Here is a 7,335-nt window from a genome sequence, read left to right as displayed (position 1 = left end):
CAAGAATGTCAGCATTTAACAACCCCTCAAAAAATTTTATAGGAAAAAAGTATATGAAAAGAGGCAACATAATCACTGATTCTCGGAAAGCTAAAGTCTGTGGTGTAGAACCTGAACATTTTGCCACTTTCTTTAGAAAATTAATTGAGACATGTCAAAGGAATAAGAATGTGTTAGCGAAGTTTTCACTTATTCTAGAAACTAACTACAGGTACAAAGAATGTAGAAACTATTACATGTCACAGATAGGTGTTACAAGGTTTATTTCTGCAAAATGTTTTTAGCAATAAATTCAACCGTGACAAAACAGTCATTTAATTTTAACTTGTGCCCAAATATGCCTTTTTGTTATGGTTACCTTGGAGACTTGGGAGTTCTGCTTGTGTGATTTCCTTAAACACATGGAATTTTGGATTGGTGACAGTCCAGGAGGAGTGCCCACTTGTTAGCATGCAGGGTAATGTTTTTTCTGATTTCTAATTGAACTCATTTCCATTAAAGGAAAATAAACATGGCATATGTTCTGTTAGTTATAAATGTATTATTCTTCAGAGTCTTAATTTGCATAGAAAAACTTGGCATGACTTTCCCAACAACTTAATAGATGATGAATATTGGGGCTCAGGAAACAATACCCTATAGTAAAAGCCTCAGAAGCATCCATAGAAGCAAGAGTTTTTCTCTGACCTTCTCTTGCCCTCCAGATTTACCATCCTTCTTTCCTGAGGGAACATTGGAACTAGAATCCCTTTTTCCTAAAATCAGCCAAAAAAATCTAAAAATATTACTCAGACTTTCCGCTGCCTTTCTGTATAGAGATGGCCATAACGAAAGTTTCTGACCAGCCTTGTTTAATTGTAGGTCGTAAGACCTTCATTTCAGAAAGACCCTACTCCATACCTGGAAGGAAGGACTGCTGCACAGAGAAGCTGAGAAGGATCTGGACAGGCAGGCCTTCCCTGGTGGGAAGTCCATTTTCACTAGCTCATGTCCTTTTTGTACAGTTGCGTTTCAAGCTGTCCCCACTTCATCAAATCTAAGCATAAACTCACATAGCTTCCCCTGTATCTTTGGGTCTTCAATCCAAAACTCCTGTGTCAGGTAAAACTGATCAAATAAATTTGTATGCCTTTTCTCTTTACTAACCTGCCTATTGTCAGTAATTTTTTCAGTAATCCTTCAAAGGGAAAGGGAAAATTCCTTTCCCCTACTTGGGGAAGGTAGGGTTATTTTTTCTAAATGAGCTAGATTGCTGAGGATTATAAGGACTGGGCCACTTGTGAAGGGTCAACATATTTTAGAAAAAGTACAGAGTGATGGTATACATCGTTCTTTCCTTTTGTGTAATGATTGCTAACAAAGTAGTAATCTAGGCTTGCTTTCTTTTAGCTTTACATCATATTTGATGAGGTATTAACTTGCTATAGGGAGATAGGCCTGGGAATAGTGCTGCCAGAATTTGTCCCTAGTTCATTATTGTTCTGCTTAGGTGCTAAGTAGGTAAATTTAAATACTAACTTATTGGTAGGGGTTCAGTGCTTAGTCTTTGTAATGGTGCCGATCGTGTCAGCTCCTTCCCAGCTTTATTTCTCTGTGTAACTCTTCCCACCATTTGACGAATCAGATGCTTTGTTTACTTCCTCCTTTTTACCTCCACATACTTGAATATAATTTCTATAAAGGCAGAGTTAACAGAAAAACAACTTTTTTTTGTTCATTGCTTTAGACAAGTAGCGTCAACAGTGACTGACGTATTTAGATATAATACTGTGATGCAAGTAAAATATATGGAATGTACATTGGTTAAGTGTTAAGACTTCATTGTTAGGTTTAAGAGCATGAAACACTCGTGGATTACCCCAGGATATATTGCTATATAGAATAGAAGTAAAATATTTGGCACTAGCAGATGGCATAATGGTTACATTGCTAGATTCCCAGGACTCGAGTGCAATGCGAGTCCTGGGCCCAGTAGCTTGAGACTCACGCTGGGAGAGTGTGTATTTGTGCTCAGGATCCTGAGAGGAGTAGGGATTGCAGTTTGGCCATACACCCTGGGGGAGTGATTTTTCACATTCTATCTCTCTCTCTCTCCAGTGAGCACATGCGTCCCATAGCAAAAATCTCTCTTAAAAACATGTGTGTACACATATCTTATTATAAAAATAACAACTTACTTTAACGAGATAGACTCCTATCTTTATTTTGCCCCAGTAGCCCGCTGCTTTAAATTGATCATTCTGTATTATCATTTGTCTTTTTTTCTTGCTTTTCTGTACGGTCTGATACCAGCCACTGACTTGATTATTTCTCTAAAGGTCTGCTGTTTAGGCCTTTACCTTTTCTCTTCCCCAAATTTATCAGTACTATATACATACTTAACACCTCTTTAGAATTCTGCCACTCTCCTGGCTACTGCAGAACACATTCTCTTCTTTTAAATGTCATAGAAGGACTCATTTGACACTTTATTGGTTTGTTTTCCTAAACAACCTTTTAAACTTTTTAATAGCTACACTCTTTACTGTGGAAAAGGGAGTAAAAGAGATACAACTCAGGGCCAGCAGATGATGTAGAGGTTATGTCACTGGACCTGGTGAATTGAAAATGCTGGGCAATTGTGCATGCATGCCCAAGATGAGGAGAATGTGACCATCCCCCCTAGGGGGTGGTTTCTCATTTTCCCTCTCACTGTCTCTGGTGAGCACATGCACCCTATGGCAAAAAAAAAAAAAAAAAGAAAAAGAAAAGAAAAAAGTGATACACCTCTTTACAATTAGGAACCTAGTGAGATAAATTTCTTGAAGCTTTATAAAATGGAAAGGAAAAACTAATATGTCTTCTTTAAAATAAAGTTAAGGGACTATTGGGCCAGGAGGTAGTGTGGTGGTTAAGGCATTGAACTCCCACATGGCCAACCAGGGTTCGAGTCCTAGTCTCACTTTCCTTCTCTCTCTGGTGTGTGTGCCCTATTGCAAATTAAAAAGTAATTATAATAAAATTGAATTTTTTTTAATCTATCCCTCTTGTTTTTAAAGATAAGGAAACTAAAACAAAAAAATTAAAAGTGATTTGTCCAAACACCACTTGGTGACAGATCCCTTCTACAACTAAGTAGAGCAGCCTTCTTTCTCTCAAAATTGGATAAATAGTGCTATAGGATCATTTCTTTTTTTTTTTTAATTAAGAGGTAGAGGTGTTTTTTCTTTAACAATTATTTATTTAATTTATTATTATTAAATTTGACCAGAGAAGGGGAGAGAGGGAAAGTGAGAAAGCAAGCCACAAGGTCCAGGACTCAAACCATAGTCTAGTCATGTGGGAGTCTAAGCACACATGCCACCTGCCTGCCCCAAGAGGTAGAATTCTGAAGGCCATCATAGCAAAACAGCACTTATCTGTATGAATTGGGCTTTTTATTTGTTTTTAAATTTTACCAAAGGGCACATGCGTTCCATGGAAGGAAAGAGAGGAAGAAGAAAAGTGAGAAAGCATCCCCTCATGGGGAATGGTCATTTTTGCCCAGGGGGATGTGCACTCTCTGGGAAAAAAAGAGGAGGCGAGGGGAAGTGAGAAAGCATCCCTCCTCATGGGGAATTGTCATGCCATGCATTCCCTTCTTCATTTCTCAATCTTTTCAGGATTTTGAGCATGCATACAAACTTATGCCCTGGGATATGAACAGTGCAGTCAGCCATGTAGAATCCAGCCACCTTAACCACCAAATCACAGGCTGGCCCTGTGAATTGTTTTTACAGATTCTTTTAGGCAAGCCAGCCAGTGGTATGGCGATTAAGGCAAGCTGGATCCCACATGACCAATTTGTGGTTGAGTCCTAGACCCTGCTGCATGAGAAACACACCAGGTGTGTATGTGTGCGCGTTCCCAAACTCTTGAGAATGGAGAAGGGATTTCGGCATGGCCACTCCTCTTGGGAAGTGATTTCTCTTTTTCCTCCCTCCCTCTCTCTCCCTCTCCCTCTCTCTTTTTCTCCAGCAAATGCAGGTGCCCTACAGCAAAACTTAACAAAAAAAAAATTATTTAAGGCATGTAACTGTTTTGAAATTTGTTAAAAGTTTATAGTTTTCAAAATACTAGTCTTACCTTAATTTCTAAGAATAAATTATAAATACCCCCAATCTTAAAAACACTAATCCCAAATAAGCTTTAAAATCCAAAATTATTAGGAAGAACAAGAATCATAATCTGTAATGCCAAAACTATATTTTAAGTGATTTTTATAAAAAGATCCATCCTGTTTTTAATGTTCCAAATCCAGTAATAATGCAGTATTGTGGGTTCGTGTGTACCTGGCCTTCTCCTCATTTTGTAGCATTGCCCAGTCTTTGCCCTCCTTCCCTGCCAAGGTTTTTGCCTTAGGTCACGTGTGCTTGCCAGAGAAACAGGGAAAGTGAGAAATAAGCCCCAGAGGGGATGGCCACTCAACAGTCCCTTTTCCTCCATTCTCCTGGGATTTTGGGTATGTGTGCATATGCGCCTGGCCCGATTTTCAAGCCTCCAGGTTTGGGACTTGAACCTTGGTTGACCACACGGGAGTCTAGCACCATGCCACCTCCTGCCACACCCCAGTCTTTTTTTTTAAGCATTCTCGAAAAGCTTGGATTTGTCCAGTGAATTAGAAGTCTCCTTTGTTCAGACAACTTTGGGAACCCACATATTGACTCAATATTTCATCCTAGACCTAACACTGCTGGGCTAATAGAAAAATATGGGGTGGGTGTCTTCAAAATGTTTATTGAAAAATGTGTATTATTATTATTAATTTACTACAGGGCACACACACTTACCAGAGAGAGAGAGAGAGAATGTGAGAAAGCAAGCCACCAGGTCTGAGACTTGAACTTTAGTCTGCCATGTGGGAGTCCAGCACCTTAACCACCATGCCACCTTCTGGGCCCTCAGAATCTTTTTATACTAGAATAAACTCATATATTAATTCCATTTTTCCATGAACTTTATAAAGTTTCCTAGTGTACTATTTTGTCAACCTGATAACAGAAGACATCTAAATGACTAATGGGTGGAGAGCATATACAGGTCGATGTGCTGGACAAAGAGATGATTACAATCGCAGAGGAGATGGAGCAGCTCAGAAAGGCATCCAGTTTAAAAGTTACAGATTGTTTATCTCTGGAAGTTTCCATTTTATATTTTTTGACTGGTTGATTGATCATGGGTAAACTAAAACTGCAGAAAGTGAAGCCACACAAAATAGACTACAGCACATTACATCTGCTATTATCGGGTGTGCTTATATATAATTAATTTAATTCTCCCATGAGTGAGAGAAACAACACCCCTGAACAGGTCTTGCCTCTGATCCCTCTCAGCCTTCAGGAATCCCTGGATCTTGGGCATGTGTGTGTGTGTCAGGCATACTCAGAGAAGCCTCTGGACTTGAACCAGGAACATTCCTACGTGGGTCAGCCTCTCAAAACTGGCACATTTCACCACTGGGCCAGTCTGACTCCCGGTTTTTTTGTTTTTTGTTTTAAACTTCAGAAGTAATCTGGAATCCATGCTTACCAGAAGAAAAAAAAGTGACTACTAAAAGACTAAAGTGTGTAAAGAATAAAATGTGAAAGTCATCATCCTGTGCAGTTCTACCAAATCTTGTTCCTTTCTTCGGAGCTACCATTTATAGTTTATTGTTCAGCTTCCATGTATGCACCTTTACAGTTTGTTTTACTTTTTTTTTTTTTACATAAATGGGCTTCTAAAACGTTTTATAGTATGTCATTACATTATAGATAGAATTCATTCGTTTTCATTGCTGTATTTTTTGATGATTTTCCTATAATGGATACTTGTTTCCAGTTTTTTGCCATTATATAAAAAGGAATACTTTGAACTCTTTGTAAGCTAGTCAGTAAGTTTCTTATTGATGAGTAATCTTGCATTTTGAATGTTTCGTATTGATTCTGTTTGGCAGACATTTCTCCCAGTGTACTTGTCCTAGTGGCTTTATGAATGTTTTGTGTTGTCACCTGTGTTTTGTGCATTCTGGTGTTTCGGAACTATATTTATTTCCACAGAGCTATTTTTAACTGTCACTTGCAAAATACTTGCTTTTCCTAGAACCTCATGAATGATAGCAAGATGTAATAATATATAATACATTGCGATCATATGTAATGAATACGTATTGTAAGGATCAGTGAAAATTTTATCAACTTCAGACTTATAAAATAAATGTACTATATTCTAGGAGAGCACTGGGGTGGTTTCGTGTTATTCGTGGAACCACTGTAGTAGTCCCTCACTATTAAGAAATTTATTTCTGACAGATAATATGCTAGGCACTGAATGATAACAGTGGTGCACTAGAAGCATTCCATGTTTGTCTGAGTCCTTGGGATAGGATTTATCCCCAGTTATCAAAAAATGTCTAGGGACCAGCAGTTAGCGTAATGCCTATGTCACTGAACTTCCATGTAGCCAACTGCAGTTGAGCCCCAGACCCGGTGGCTTAAACTCATGCCAGGCGTGTGTGCGTGTGTGTATGTGTGTGTGTGTGTGTGTGTGTGTGTGCCCAAGATCCCGAGAGGAGAAAGGAGGAGAAGGGATTGCAATGCGGCCATTCCCCTTGGGGGGTGATTTCTCGCTTTCTATCTCTCTGTCTGTCTGTCTCTGTCTTCTGGTAAGTGCATGCACCCTATAGCAAAAACCTCTCCAAAACAACAACAAAATCTCTAACCTCAATGCAGCTATGTTACTAGGAACTGCTTTCCACTTATTTTTGCTGCCATCAATGACAGACTGCCCGAAAATATATAGTAAGCCCTTAGCAAAGCGGAGTCCACAAAGTAACAAAGAGTGGACTTAATTTAACTTGGAATTTTACAGTTAAAAATTCTAGAGTATTTTATATCTCTTTGTATGTGGTGTGTACCATGGTGTTGCCACACGCTGCTTATGGGATGAGGAGTCAGAGTACTGTAACTTTTTCAGTGTTTAAGGCCTTCGGTTTGACTGTGACCATTTATTCTGCCCTTCTGCCTTGACATTGCACAACTTGTGCTCCTGAAACTTGGGCTGATTTTTTTCCTGCCACCACTAATCTCCTGTGGAAGTAACTTGGACTTTCTCTGCTGCTTCTCTCTTACAGGAGGAAATACCTTTATAAGGGGTACCATAAAGCCAGCATCTCATAAGGCTCTGTCATCAGCTCACTTCTGCTCTTTACACTCTCTCTCTACCTGACTGTATAGTTCGTAAAAATTATAATTTTGTTGCCACCCCTCCTCTCCACGTTAGGGGAAGAAGAGAGGAATCCTTTCTTTTTTTTCTAGATGGTGCAATGCTCTTTTGGGA

General features: G+C 39.1%; 1 protein-coding gene across 4 annotated transcripts in view; it reads left to right on the top strand.

The window, feature by feature from the left end:
* The first annotated feature begins 379 nt into the window (after positions 1–379).
* Positions 380–7,335, top strand: part of CREB1 (cAMP responsive element binding protein 1) — a 78,913-nt gene continuing 71,957 nt past the window's right edge. For 3 of the 4 annotated variants that reach the window (XM_014584322.2, XM_027768400.1, XM_027768401.1), the window contains exon 1: positions 381–457. The gene's annotated coding sequence lies outside the window, so the exon portion shown is untranslated. Of the gene's footprint in view, positions 458–7,335 lie in introns of all 4 variants that reach the window. The other variant, XR_003547946.1, reaches the window with a different exon arrangement.

This window comes from Tupaia chinensis, unplaced genomic scaffold (genome assembly GCF_000334495.1).
Source record: "Tupaia chinensis unplaced genomic scaffold, TupChi_1.0 Scaffold000076_1, whole genome shotgun sequence".
In the NCBI taxonomy this organism is placed as follows: domain Eukaryota; kingdom Metazoa; phylum Chordata; class Mammalia; order Scandentia; family Tupaiidae; genus Tupaia; species Tupaia belangeri.
The sequence above is the reverse complement of the archived record's forward strand: the minus strand, read 5'-3'. Positions and strand labels throughout refer to the sequence as shown.